Source organism: Paramisgurnus dabryanus, chromosome 21 (genome assembly GCF_030506205.2).
Source record: "Paramisgurnus dabryanus chromosome 21, PD_genome_1.1, whole genome shotgun sequence".
NCBI lineage: Eukaryota > Metazoa > Chordata > Actinopteri > Cypriniformes > Cobitidae > Paramisgurnus > Paramisgurnus dabryanus.
In genome coordinates, this window is record NC_133357.1 from 1761344 (window position 1) to 1777118 (window position 15775).

Here is a 15775-nt window from a genome sequence, read left to right on the forward strand (position 1 = left end):
TCAGAAGACCTTTGTTTATCATCCTGGAGCCGTTTGGATTTAATTTGTGAAGGATGGACGCACTTTTTTTGGACTTGAAGGTCGTGGACTCCGTAACATTACATTTAATCAACTGAAAGATCTAAAACATTTTCTAAAATATCCGAAAATGTGTTTGTCTGAAAAATGATGGACATATGCAACTCGGACAGCTTGGGGGTGAGTAAATCATGGGTTTAATATCATTTTTGGCCGAACTATCCCTTTAAGTAAAGATCATGTTCCATGAAGATATTTTTTAAATTTCCTATCATAAATATAGCAAAAAGTTAATTTATCATTAGTAATATGTGTTGCTAAGGACTTCATTTGGACAAGGCGATTTCATCAATATTTTTGCACAGTCACAATCCAGTTTTTCAAATAGCCGCTAAACACCATCTCTATCAAAAATTTGATAATGATATTAAACACTCATCAAATACTTTCAATTCAAATCTGCCTTATACAGAGCTTTAATGTTTTTCTTTATATGTCTTGTATAAACCAGTCCCTCAAGGAAAACGCGATTATGCGATCGCATGATTTAACGCATAATCAGCCAAAGTCCGCATATTTATGCGGGGGACTCATTTTTTCAAATATGCCGCACTTTCACAGCATAAATTGCAGATTTCCGTGGGCAAAATATGCCGGACGTGAATGATTTCATAATTCGTAGCAAAAATCATATCTTAGCAGAAAGTTGAAAAATGTTGCATTTACCTCACACAAGCGCAGCCATGTCCCCTGTTGCCATGGGAACGTTATGAAGTGACGTGATTATGTGACGTGAACATCATTAAAAAGCTGCAAATGCTGAAAACAGTTTTTCGTTTTTATCACATAAAATTGCATAAATATCCTGCATATTCCATCACATTTTTTAAGAAAACGATCAAGGATTTTGCCTGCAACAATCACAAAAAAACTCCTCGTTTTTCTGGAAGGACTGATAAGCAACACTAAGTCATTTCGAAAGAGTACAAAACCTTGGTAATACAGAAGCTCTGTATATTACTAGCTATCTATTGGCCAAAACACAGCCAGATATAAACACTAAACACTCACACATGCTTACTCTAACGCCTAATTACCCAGACAGGGAGGAACGAAATGAAGTTTATTTCTAGATGCAGACAGTGTCCCACACCCACGCTCCTTTGCTTGTTGCTCCGTACCATCCACCCTCTGATCATTCAGTGAGTTAGACAGATATAATTCACACAGAACTGCAGTGTGAGCAAGCTGTGTTGCGATGCTCACCATGATCAAAAAAAGCGTTAAAGAATAGAAAAAATGAAAACGCACTGTGTTTCTGACGGTTCCTCCTTCTTGCTCCACACCCCCGTGCCCCAGCCAAACATCACAGGGTTACAGAAGCAGCCAGTACTCTTTTTTCTTTTTGATTGGTGCCAGAGAAAAAGAAACTGTTTGTCCCTAATTAGCTTCCCTTGCTCCCGCTTCCACACAAGATTTTAATTATGATTGGGATTCGCGGTGGATGCAGAAGAGATGCGTGGCTGACATCAAGGCGCTGCTGGCCGAGAGAGATACGCGGTGAGCCCCGCGAGCAGCGTGGAAGTCTTCGCTTGGTGGAAACATTGGTGGAACAATGTCCTGTTAGAAGATATGCTGCCTATACCACAGGACGTGAAACTGGAGGAAGGGAGCAACACACAGCTATGTGTTTGTGAAGGCAACAGTCATTAAAGAAGACAAATTCACAATTTTGTGTGTTCACAATTTTCGTTCGCAGAAGAATGCATGTTCAGGTACAGACGGTGGTCAAAGCTTAAAGCGGGACACTGAGGTGACTAATATCTGTGCACTCGCCGCCTGCTTCACCAAAACTTCCTCTGAGTTGGAGAGAAAAGTTTTAGGCCTAATCAGTCTATTAGTAATGACATTGCAACCATCCCTTGGGAGGAGTGGCACACTTATCCTTAGTGCACTTTTTGTCCTTAATTTCTGTACTGGTTGTGAATAAACCTGACCAACACCTGTCAACATCTCTTTCATACGAATTCATACTGCTTGAACTCTAAAAGCTACCTATGTGCTGTCAGCCGGAGTCCTTCATTTTCAATCATTTTCTCAGTGTGCTCGTGAATGAGTTGATGATTTCTAGAGAGTTTTGAGTGGCACGGCTTGATGTCTGTTTTGTGATTGTATTAGTCTTGCAAACCAGACTTTTAATTATCAGCAACGAATCTGATGCATACTGTAGCTTATTCTAGCCGACATCCGGAGCAACCACAGTATTTATTTTTGTGTTCTTGTTGCTCAGATGCAGAGAATTGTGTTGGCAGGGCAAAGGTTATTTGATTGATTCAGGGGCACACACATTCTGATGATCAAATGCTTACCCTTAAAATGCATAAATGTAAATGTGCTTATTTTTGTGATGTGGAAGGCTAAATATCAATGCTTGATCGATGTGCAACAAAGTGGTAACTTACGTAGATGATACTGCAGCAGGATGTATGACGGCTGGATAGATGACCCTAGAGAAATTACAGAAAAATGTTTGTGGTCAGTAATTTCTTCTACCTAAATTAAATATGTACTGTTTATTTTATGCATATTACATTTAAAAGGGACATATCATGAAAATTTGACTTTTTCCATGTTTAAGTGCTATAATTGGGTCCCCAGTGCTTCTATCAACCTAGAACATGTGAGAAAGATCAACCCAGTAACTTAGTTTTGGTAAACCATTCTCAAGCATGTGAAAAAATTGAAATTTGGCTCCCCTTGTGATGTCAGAAGTAATATCGCCCCTTAATCTGCACGATCCAACCACGGCACTGCCATTTAGTGCAGAGATCAGCTCATTTGCATTTTAAAGGACTCACCCAAAAACAACATATTTTTGATCACACCTACAAAGTGGTAATTTTAATATGCTATTATAAATTATCTATATGATATTTTAAGCTAGAACTTCACATACGTACTCTGGGGACACCAAAGATTTATTTAGCATCTTAAAAAAGTCTTGTGAAATGTCCCCTTTAAACAAAAGGGAAGATACAATATGATAATTGTAGATTATTAGCATATCTGAGCTGGCCAATCGAGACCCAGCTTTTATGCTAGGAAATATTTGTTTTTGATTTATACCAAATTAAAAGGCATTTAATACATTTATTCAAGGGCACTGTGTTAACATTCTGAAACTTTACAAGGACAAAAATATTTTATCATGCTGCAGTATAATATCACAACAACAAAACTATTAACAAAAGTTATTGCAGACAGATCACAGACTGAGAAGTTTTCATCAGACAAGTGCAACAAACATGCCTTTGTGAACAAACCGTTCACAATTCAGTCCCTCAAGTTCCTTTACTTGTAGTAAATCAAAAGATCACTGTGACCCAGAGCACCTTAATATGTTACTTAAGGACTCTACTTTTTCTTTTGCCATTTATCTGGCACGAAAATGCTTGCCATGCCTCAAACATTCCTGAAACACTCAAGGTTGTGAGATGGTAACTTTATTATACTTAATACTTTAACTTGTCACTAACACAATCTTTTCTTATTTTTCTTATAAAATCTTTTATTTTGGATGAACAAGCATAAGGACAAAATAAAGGCAGACGTGTTTATTTGTTGTAAACAACTAAAAGCCCAAAGTCCAGTGAAGCCAACTACTAAGCTGATACAATGCACAAACAAACAAGCAAGACTACAGAGAATACAACAACCAAGCAAAGCAACGTTTTAAATGTCAGAGTAAAATGACAGCTGAAGTTTATTTTAGTCTAAGTTTTGACTGTTCTGACAACCATGTTTGTTCATCCAGAGTATGTTTTGAATGCACTGTGTTTATCAGAAAAGCTTTCATTCTGCAGAGGGTGTGCAAAAGAAACTGGGTTTCAAAGCTCAAATATAATGACAAAAAAATGTGTTTGCTGGTTATCCAAGAACTTGACCTCAGTGTAATGTCATAACAAATGTGGGACTGATCTAAAATAAAGTAATTAAATATAAAAAATTTGATTATCGTTTAATTATATATAACATTTTAATATATCATATGCCAAGTTTTATTATGCATGTATTTATTGGTAAATAGCCCTGTAAAAAACATGGTGTGTGCAGTCATCATTAAATGTCTTCAGGATGAAATTGGCAACCCTTTGTAAATACAACATATTCTAATTCTATTATAGGAATCAAAGTAAAATTATAAGAATTTACAAAATGATGAAAAATGTGGCACAGTAATCCTACATCATACATCTCCTCTATTTAATTCGTGTCTGGCACTGAAAACAACAGATTACAGTCTCTGTCATTGTAATAAATGTGCCTAGATACATCGACAGGTGGTGCACCGGTATTCAAGACTAGAGACTCACTGTAGTCTTCATATAAACCTACTGTCTGACGCTCAACGTCGCCGCCTAGGTGTGACGCGAGAAATATGTATCAGGCGGCGCGTTCCCGGAGACTCAAAACGAGGCTGCCTTGCGTTCCGGGAGCGCGGACCGCATTCCTCTTCATTCATGCCGTGCTAAGACTTCACACTCGGAAAGTGCGAGAGGAGCTTTACACATTGCTGCCGAGAAAATGAACGCAAGTTTGAGATTTTACGCATGGCAAGGATAATAAACCAAGGCATCAAACGCACAAGTAAGTGCCGTCGGATCTTTACGCACGAGTGTGACTTTTGAATGCAGTTTGGATTGGGAAAACGCATTTTTAGATCAGTTCTGTCTGCAACTACATTGCGTCTGTGACGATCTCTTTCTACCACGGGTTGATTTTGCGTTTCCTCTTGTGAATGTATCGAGACTAGACTGCGACGCGGGGTAATGAAGTGAGTTATGGGCATTTTATGTACGGTTTGGACACCTTGCTGTCTATTAACTGACGCATTAAACACAAGCTGATATCTGCATTGTGCAGCATTATTAGAGTAGGCTCCCAGATTAACTTGCATTAGATTCTCTGTGGTTTAATTGCTTTACTGAAACTATTAGGGTTACGTGTAGGTTAATGGGGCGTTTTCTAAGAAAATCCGCAGCTTCTATGTAAGGTGATCAGAATGTAAACGATGCATTTCTTTGAGAGCTCAGTTTACCTGCACGCCACTGCATATCTCACTTTTGGGAAAAACGGTACTCCTGGTTAAATAGCATTTAGGGAGGGGTGCTGGATATTTTTAAACATATCAAACAGGGTCTGTCCAACACCTCTCAGTTGTTCAGTTATTTAGCCATTGCGTTTTGCAGTCTCGTTGAAACAGTGTGTGGGTTGGCTGTCTGTAAAATCACGCCAAGATTTGTTCAGTTGGGAATTCGGGAAAATTGGATGTGGGTTAGAACCGGTGGAGTACATGGAAAGACAGCTTGCGAAATCTAACATCAGACCAATTTCTGTAAAAGCAACACTAGTGCGATAATCCTATAAAAACATACAATTAAAATTTCAAGCATGTACTATCCGCATTACCTTAACACATAGCTCTGTATTTTTATGATTCCATATTGTATGTTTTTATTACGAATACATCTCACATGTTGTGCAGCAGAAATAGCACAGCTTTAATATTTTTATTGGAAATACAGACAACTGTTTGGCAGTCTAGAGAGTACTGTCTGATCGGCGTATTTGTGTGTTTATGTTGAGTATTAGAGATGTGCGGCTTGTCTGATTTCAATAAAGTCTTATTTCGTCGTAATATGTTTTTCTCTTGAAATTGTTTTTAGGGCAACATAGTAGACTGGTGGGTGTTTGAAATACTTGCACTGATTAGATTTTGTCTTTCAAGTTTCCTCGTTCGGCTTTCATAGAAAGAGGATTCGCCGCTGGCTTGTGGTTTTCATATTAATATACGAGAGCTTCGTATCGCAATAAATGCCCTCATTTTTTAAAAGTAAGATAATGTTATTTGGAAAGCTTAGTAAATAATATTCCCAGAGCTGTGACTGACCTGCATTAAAATTTAGTCATAAACTTCCACACTTTCCGTCAGCATCAAAGCACTCGTAACTGGGCTGCAAGATTTTCCTGAGGGAAATACAACAGACGACTGCGAGTGCGCGTCATTTGTCCAAATGCTATGCTTGTTATGTGTACAAAAGGATAGAAACTCGTATTCACCCTTCCCTTAGATTTTGTTTTGTCTATAGCCTACTACACGGTCGATTAGACCAATTGCAGTCTTAAAGTTTATTCATAAGACATTAGGTTGTTAAGATATTGCAATATTAAACTGTTAGATTGTGAGAGAGGCAGAGTTCCCGCGCTCTCCTCCCGTCTCTCCGCACGAGGCTCCCGCTCCGCCTTTCTCCACAGGGTCCAAAAAGTCCGTTATACTAAACCCAAACTAGAGTCACTGGTAAATTAAAATAAATATATATATTTTTAAATATTAGTAGAAATCCAATCGTACAGTTGGTGGTATATGCTGTACTCGTATAACACTGGTAGTTTGATGGAGTTTGTGTTATGAAGTGACGTTTAGCATCAATCTTTGTTATGGGCATCATCAGCATCCACCTCAGACATCGTGGTAAACCAGTGCGCCTCAGAATCAATCTCGTTTTGAATCGTTATTTTCCGTACATTTTGGTCTTTGTCGTGATTGAAGAAAGTTTAAAATATCCATGACATCCTTACCGTCAAGCATGTCACTGCTAACCTCCTTTCGAGTGTCAGTATGCAATTTTAAAGCTCCAGTAGTCACTTTACGTCACGTCGTGATGCACTTTGCGCCCTTACCTGGTTCCTGAGCGTCACAGTTACATCATCACCAAAACATAAACCAAAATGTGCAGTTTTTTTTCCGCTAGCATCTTTTCTTTATAATGTAATTCTTAGCATTTGCTGCCAGATTATTACTACAGTATCATTTTAGTTCAAACCATATCAGTTCTAAGAATAACAATGATAGCTACAGTATTTGACTGAGTTTATCATAAAGCACAAGTTATTTAATTTGCTCTTTCAATTTATTATCAGCGCTTCAAATCTATGGAGACGTCAAACTAACACAATAAAGCCAGTCAGGCCTGAAGTGTTTTGAGCTGTCTGTATCAGATCAAAGGAAGCGATAATAAAATTGTTTCTCCATTTACTTTTCTTCTTGCTTGTACGTTTCTTCAAGTATGTGTTAAAGGCAGACAGATGATATCTTAGAGAACGTGCGTGTTTGTGTGATATTTATATACTTTACGTCATAGGAATATGATAGGAATAGAGATTTCACTACCAGGTATATTTTATCCGTCTTAGTCGTTGGCCCTTTCTGTTGTATATTTTTAAATGCATTAGCACTACGTGCAAGGACTATGTGATGTTGTGACTAATTCATTAACATTTTCTTTACCGATTTATTGAGTGTGTAAAAAAGTGCTTTGGCTTGAGCAAGGCTTAGAAATTGAAGGGTCATGCCAAGTTGTGTTAGTTATGGCCCTCGTCCAGATGAGATGCGGCTTTTTGCTGTCCCTCACCAGACTGGAGGTCTCAGCTGGGATCCTCGAATGATGAGATCAGATCTGCTCAGATGGTCATGATTTTAATATGGCAACGACAAGCTGTGTTTGTCCTGTTTATCCAGCCAGTGACATAAGACAATGCAGCACACTGGAAAAAGATGACACATCATCCCTGCTCTTTCTTGTTTGTGTGGCTGAAAATAATTTAAAGGACGTATTACTGTAAAAATACTTGGGTTTGTGAATTGGGAAGAAACCCCTAACCCTCTATATTTTAACTTTAGGCTTGTACCGTATTCTCAGATTTAGGGCTTGTTGAGGAGAGATGTGATATTACTTTTCTTAGCAGACTTACAGTTTTTGCCTGGAGGATGGTAAAAGGAGAAAAAAATCCAGTGGACTTGCATTGAAAGGGGGGCTGAGCCGCCTCTAGAGACCTGAAAATCATAGACTTGAAGGTGGGCTTTTTTCGACTTGAGTAAGCAATGACCCAGAAAAGCTTAGCAAATGCATAACAAGATAAAAACATCACTCGAAACACTTGAACAATCACAAAAGCAATGCAATTTCTTTTAGAGAATGTAAAACTGTAATTCTTGAGTCTGAGTATGCGGCCATCTGTAAGATTATGAGCTTTTTCCGTAGAGGCCAATGTACCTTGACCATGAGCTTCTCATTCCAGAAAAGACGTGTCAGCACTATATAATTCACCCACTGACCGGCATTACGTAGTGCTTATTTTAGGAAGAAATAACAAAATGTGTTTGTATAATAGAGAGAGAGAGAGTGTGTGCATCCATGTATATGGGCATAGGCGAGGGTTTTTCAACCAACGGTATTCCCCTCTCAGTAAAGAATTAACCTGCTGTGTCTTAATCCAATTCCGAAGGTTTAGTCCAACTACTTGACTCATGCATGAAATACCAGGATCGACCTTTAACCTCATTGTCACGTCACATACCGATGTGAATGAGAATGTCAAGGGCCTCAAATGTGCTTGGATCTCGGCTAGGCCCCCTGACCCCAAAGACCTGCATATTGAACCCCTTGCATATTGAACATTACACCAGGATTATTAGCGATACACGCTATTAGAATTAAATTACATTGTCTGGGACTGGTAATGTATGTCGATAGTAGTCAGTAGTGTGGATTTCTCTTCTGGGGCGAGGGGGGTCAGGGGGATCTTTCCTCTCACCTCTTCTTTCTGTTTTCCGAGCAGCACATCTATCCTTCACCCTTATCAGGTCTTGGATCCGATCAATGCTATCTGCCATCTGCTTGCAGACTACAGCTTTACCACCACCCTCTGTGGAGTTTTCTATGGCCCTTACAACTGATCCTGGATAGCATTGTCAAGCCACTCACAATGTATTATGTTAAGCGTAGGGTAGGTTTCACTGATGCCAAACCAGCTGTTAAGAGTATTATTAACTGGTGCCTTAATGTTTTCCCTCTTTTCCCTCTTGGCCGGTGTTGTTGTATAGAGGGTTTAGGGCTCTTGTAATGGAAGTCACAGACTGGCAACATTTCGGAGCCAAATTTCTGATGTTGTATTCAGACCTCTAGTATGCATTTCTTCAGGTCTAGTTTGAATTGTGTGTTTATTTACCACTTTCTGCTTAAATTGACTTTGGAGGATTAGCTTTAGGAAACATAAATACTGTAATAAGAATAGCTGTGCTTGTGTTTATGTGGGTTTGGAGGTGTATATGCAACCTTGTATCATGAATTATGTACCTATAGTCATGTCAATTTTTGATTTTTTTTCTGCGGCACTGTCGTGACGTAATACGCATTCCGTGTCATTTTTACGTATTGGTTACTTAACTGCTTTTTTCTATTTTCAAACCATTGTCGCTTCGGTTTAGGGTTAGATTTGGTGTTTGCGTTAGGATGTCACTAAGAATTAATAATAAAAAAAAATTTCGGATACATTTTTTATATTATCTGATTTTTAAACCATTGTCGTGTGGCATAAGGATTAAGGGCGATTTAACGTCGTGCGTAGGTTCTATCCGTAGCCTGTGCGTAGCTCTGCGTAGCCTGACGCGCACCTCACAAAAAATGTAACAGCGCGTCAGATCTACGCGGACCCCAAGCGCTGTGATTGGTCCACCAGAACCCCTCCCGTCAGGTAAAAAAAAGTGGGTCATAGGTATTTCTGTTTGTGACGGTGAAAACAAAGATGAGCCAAGTTAAGGAGTGATTTAACTCAAACTGCAACAAAAGTCGCTGTTTATTTACTTCCATCATTGGTCTTCTCAAATTATACACAACAAGTTGCTGTTTCTTCTTCGTTTGTGGGTTAACTTGCTAAGCTTCTTCTTCTCTGACAATAGCGCTGCTACTGTGGTTACACGCGTGGATACTGCCTACCAGTGTTTTGCGGGTGAGTTTGCACGTCGACGCGGAGGACGACGCAAAAGTATAAATGAAAACCGACGCGGAACCTATGCCGTCGCGGATATGCTGTAGGACCTACGCACGACTATAACGAGCCCTTTAGAGTTTTGTTTGGGTAAGGATGTAATTTTATGTAAATCTAACCCTAATGCTGCGTTCAGACCAGCCGCGGTAGAGGCGTCAAGCGTAAGTGATTTCAAGTTAAGTCATTGTAAAGACGTTGACACACGTCTGGAGGTTTTGCGGCGTGAATGAGGCATTTAGCGTGGCGTGTTAGATGCGATTCCACCTCATTCACCTCATTGTCTAGTTTGTGCAAATTGAGCATTGCCATGGGAAATGCGCGAGTTGAAAATTTAAACTTTGGCAGAAAAATGCGTTGTGTTAACCAATCAGGAGCTTGCTCTAGTAGTGATGTGATTACAGGAAGCAAGCGGAGTGACAGAAGCCCCTCCCATGACGCGAATTTCTGCAATGTCTCGATAGCTAGAATTTCACGTGAGAATGAAGTGAGTACACTCAAAATGTTCAAGCGTCCAACTACGTGTGGTAGACGGGAATTTGACGCTTCAAACGCGGCTGGTTTGAACCCATAGTAAACCGTAGCGACAATGGTAAGAAAATAGGACAAAACAGTTAAAGTCGCCATGAAACGGAAGTAGCGATTGCCTTATTTTCCCCGTGGTGACGTATATCCGAATAAAACGGCTTTTGAGATGAAATAAGGCAGGGCTGGATTTGAATTTGTCCATCAAGATCTGATTGGATCGTTTGAAGTTGGGTCGTGTTGCTAATTGCTAATCGCTGCGATCTTCTCCCGGACCCCGCCCACCTGCCATACTTTTGTCCGGAAGTGAAGAGAGATCGTTTTGAGGAGAGGAGGAGATTTGCATTTTTGATTAAAGATTATGAGCACACACTAATTTTTAAAAAATAATGAAGCTCACAGATAAGTCATTTGTTAATAATACCACAATATTAAATACATATATATAGTTTTTCATTTCAATTTCATTGCGACTTTAAGTAACCAATACGTGACAATGACACGTAAACAGAAATGCTTGATACGGTCACGGAAAAACACGGAAAAACGTGACCGTGTCACGGAAAAGAATAAAAAATGTACTTGACTATAGGTACGTAACTTTGTGGTACTGGGTTGGTATATGTGTACGTTTATAGATAGATATGCATGCAAATAGAAGTCATGCATGTATGAAAGTTGCCCGGTTTCTCGTTTCTACATTGTTTACAGGGTACAAAAATGGTTTGCGCTTTAAAGCTTTGTCACATGATTCTGCACTATGGTATAAGCAGCATAAACTCAATAATAGACTATTTACTGTCTGGTTCATTTCATTTGGCTGATGTCTCTTCTTGGATACTGCAGCTGAAGCACTTCCTCGGGCAGTTTGTGGTTTGTGTACTGAAAGCCGGTTTAATAATGCAAGATCTCTAGACTGCCCATGTAAGTAAGACTAAAAGTGATGGAGCCCAAGGGATGATGTACCTCTCGGAGGACCACATGCAGTGCAGAAGCTCCAAAAAAATGCTGACTTTGAAGATTACGCTAGTCCTCTGCAAATATTTGGTGCATCTTTTTAAATGCAAATAACTGGGTTGTGGTGGTAGTTTAATGGATACATGGTTTATAATACGGTGCCCTGTGAGGCCATTTCAACGGATCAATAAAGAGATAAAGCTATCTGTGGATTGATTGATAGATGCAATATTAATGCCCGTATATACTGTATATGATTTTAAGGTGAGCGTTGAGTGTGTTAAATTCTGGTTTTCAGTAGCCTCTTAATTAATATCTCATTTAAAGACTGAGTGTATTGATCTCTCTTGGTAATGTTCATCCTTTAATGCTGCCAGAGTGGATTTAGATTGCTCATAGCTGACCTTATAATCTCAACTGTTGTCTCTTGTGGTTCATTTTGCTATTATAGATTGAAACACTTGGTGCATTTTTGGTGCTAGACTGGTTTCGGGATGGGGTTTTGATTCAAAACTCACATTGTGAGTTGTATTTAATTCAGGATTACGTCTAAATCGGGCGAGAGAAACCAGCGCATAGGATTTTTCGGAGTAGGATTATCCGTTGCCGAGTAACTGAGGACTGTGAAAGGGTTAATTGAAATCCCAAAGCGGGGTGACGGGTCCCCTAATCCTGACGTGCCCCTTGACCTCTAACCTTGCGGGGGGTCTTTGATGACGGGTCTCCTTGTTGTTGCAATACAGTGCCGTGTATAAAAAGCTTCTTGGTAGCTGAGCAAACATCTACTTTCGTAACGATGCTCACATAGAGGAGCAATCGTGGGGCAAAAATTATTTTTTCATGTTTTTAGCCACCTAATTGTTTTTCTAGCATTCTGAGAGAGAGTAAACGAATAGACTGTACGTTTTTATGAATGCAGCGGTGCCAGTAACACCACACAAACAAATAAAAGCTTTAAAAACTCCGCAGGGATGCGGAAATAAATAGGATTGAGTTTGAATACAAAGTAATTGTAATGCAATCAAATACTCGCGTGTATAAGATGGGAAACATCATAATTTGGCTCTGGATTGTTTGTTTGTTGTCTGTCTCTCTGATTGGTTTCTAGTAGCCATTTCTTCTTGATTGCAATTGGATCAACTAGCAGATCACTGTCTGTTTTCCCATTGGTCTTTGCCACCTCATATCACTGCTCATTTGCATAAAGTTGAACGTTTGTGCGGACATGATAGTTTTGCAAGATGCCCTTAAGGTAACACAGCTTCTGTTTTTGGTCCACCAATCCAATGGCTTAAGTGAGTAGAAAATTAGCACATAAATAAATAAGGAAACTGTTGCCCCGCCCCCATTTTATCATGTATTGGCGATCTCACAGGACAGACTGCGATAGGACAGTCTCACCATTGAGAATATTGCTCAACAACACTTTTGGAAAGTCAAGTTAACTATTTAGAAGTCTTGTAGGCTGGCTGCTTTGGTTGAATCACACTTTGAAGTGTAACATGGTTCTTTCAAAAGACTGGAAAATATAATAATAATAATAATAATATAACAAATAATAATAATAATAATAATAATAATATAACAAATAATAATAATAATAATTAGGGATGCACCGATAGGATTTTTTTTGGGCCGATACCGATTTAAACAGACAATTTCTGGCCAGTACCGATGCCGATATTAAACACTTGTATACAATACTATACAGTTGGTCTATTAGCTAGTTTATTTATGCTTCAAATTATTTTTACTGAACATGGATTGGATCTAATTAACATTCAACTGACCAACACAATAAGAGAGGCACAAATTAAAATCAAAAGTGTTTTTTTCTATTCAGCATTTATTTTATTAACAACATTAACTAATTTTTTTTATACATATAATGGATTTCTTTATGGAGTTAATTAATAAACAATCGGTATCGGCCTTTCTCGTGCTATTGCCGATATGCCGATTGTTTCAAATTCATCAAAAATCGGCCGATAAATATCGGCGGCCGATACATCACTAATAATAATATAACAAATAATAATAATAGTATAACAAATAATAATAATAAAACTAATAATAACATATAGCACTAATAATAAAAAATAATAATAACAAATAACCCTAACTAATAATAACACTCATAACAATAATAATAACTTTTATTATTATAAGTTATTATTATTGTTATGAGTGTTATTATTAGTTAGGGTTATTTTTGTTATTAGTGTTATTTTTTATTATCAGTGTTATATGTTAGTATTAGTTGTATTATTATTATTTGTTTTATTATTATTATTATTATAACAAATAATAATAATACAACTAATACTAACATATAACACTGATAATAAAAAATAACACTAATAACAAAAATAACCCTAACTAATAATAACACTAATAATAACACTAATAACAATGATAATATCATTTTATTATTATTATTATATTATTATTATTAGTGCTATTATTATTATTATTATTATTATCATTTTTATTTTTATTATTATTATTATTATTATTATTATCATTTTTATTTTTATTATTATCATTTTTATTATTATTATTATGAGTATTATTATTATGATTATTATCATTATGATTATTATTATTTGTTATTATTTATAGTTTGTTATTTTTATAAAAAATATTTCCCAAAACAATGAAGTTATATTAAAAGTGTCTCTCTCTTTCTCTCTCTCTCTCTCTCTCTGACTCTCTCTCCTTTGTCTCTTTCTCAGAGCTTGTTAAAAGCGCATACAGTATTGAACATGGGCAGATCTCTAGAGCTCTGTTGAACATCAGCAGCCTGATTCCTTTAACATAGCTGCCTGCTGCACTCGTTCCCTCTCCCTGGAAAATCTCTCCGTCTCTCTCTTTTTCCCGTCCGCACCTTTTCTCTTCGAGTGGTCCGTTCTGGAAATGATTACTCTGCCAGACCAATGAGCAGGCTTCCCTTTGATGGGTCATAAACAGAGGTCAGATGTCAAATTCCTCTTCCCAGATGGTATTCGCTTGACATGCTCCACTGCGGAGCCCGGACGGGGGACGGGCAGCACGCCTGTCCTCGTGCCATAGTGTATGTGAGTGCTAAAGTACAGTAGATCTAAGTACAGTAAATCTGTGAGATTCTGCTGATAGGGATGATCTGCAATGGTGCCCATGGAAGGGGTGTGTGCGCATTTGAATGAGTGAGAAAGAATGCAATATATTTTGTGAAAGTGTGTGTGCATTTTAAAGTGTCACTGCAAGTGATGGAATGAGTAGATGTGCAGCCACAGGGGTGTTGGGTGGCCTTTACACCTCTCCTGACAACCTGCATTTAGCATGTGTTTGTTTAGACTTGCTGCAGATTCAGTATTTTTGAGGTGTTTTTGGCCATCTCTTGTTGTCTCCCAAAGGAGTTTTTAATGGATACAACCTCTGACAGTCTCTTGCCTGTATATTCAGACTTTATCTGAAAAACAAACTCGTGAGAGTAGTTCATTCTGAGAATTACTTGTCAGTGACTGATTAGTCAAGTGTGTCTTCAGATTAGTCTATAGAAAATCAAGATGTGCGTACAAGATGTATTGAGATGAAAGCAGAAGTACTCTGTCTATATGTTATTTTTTATATAATTTAAAGGGGTAGATTACTCAAAAATGAAAATTCGTTCATCATTTTCTCACCCTCATGTTGTTACAAACCTGTATACATTTCTTTGTTCTGATGAACACGAAGGAAGATATTTTGAAGAATGTTTGTTACCAATCAGAAGCCCCATTGACATCCATAGTAGGAAAAAGAATACTATGGAAGTCAATGGGACTTCTGATCAGCTTGGTTACAAACATTCCTCAAAATATCTTCCTTTCTGTTCATCAGAACAAAGAAATCGGTTTGTAACAACATGAGGGTGACTAAATGATGACATCATAAAAATCTTTGGGTGAACTACCCGTTAAATACACTCGAAGAGATGAATGGATAGATTTAGGAGGTGCTGTTTTAAATCTGGCCTCCATTGTGTCTCTTTTATGCCTTCTGTGTCTCTCAATAAAAACAAACACGAGTGACCCAGATTTCCACATTTGTAATTTTTTAAGCAAACCCTTTTACAAGAAAATTTGAGGTGCGCTTACTCATGGAAAAGTCATTGGCACGATGCTAAGTTTTTTAAGGATGGTTGCCAGGTCTTTGCTTTGTGGTTGCTAAGATTTTCTTAGAGTAGTTGTTAGCATGTTGCTGTGTGGTAAAACTCTTATATTTGAGTATTTTAGGGGAACTTTTTATGCAATATCCACTTTTACAAGATGTTTGGACATAAATGTGTGTTGGCAGTGTGTGAACACAACAACTTTACAATGAACAAAACACCCACTCCTTAATTAATCCCCATTAAACCAAAGCGCAA

At 38.0% G+C, this 15775-nt stretch overlaps 1 protein-coding gene across 2 annotated transcripts in view; it reads left to right on the plus strand.

Annotated features, from left to right (window-relative positions):
• Positions 1-4497: 4497 nt before the first annotated feature.
• Positions 4498-15775, plus strand: part of plxna1a (plexin A1a) — a 265890-nt gene continuing 254612 nt past the window's right edge. For both annotated transcript variants that reach the window (XM_065285365.1, XM_065285366.1), the window contains exon 1: positions 4498-4665. The gene's annotated coding sequence lies outside the window, so the exon portion shown is untranslated. The remainder of the gene's footprint in view (positions 4666-15775) is intronic.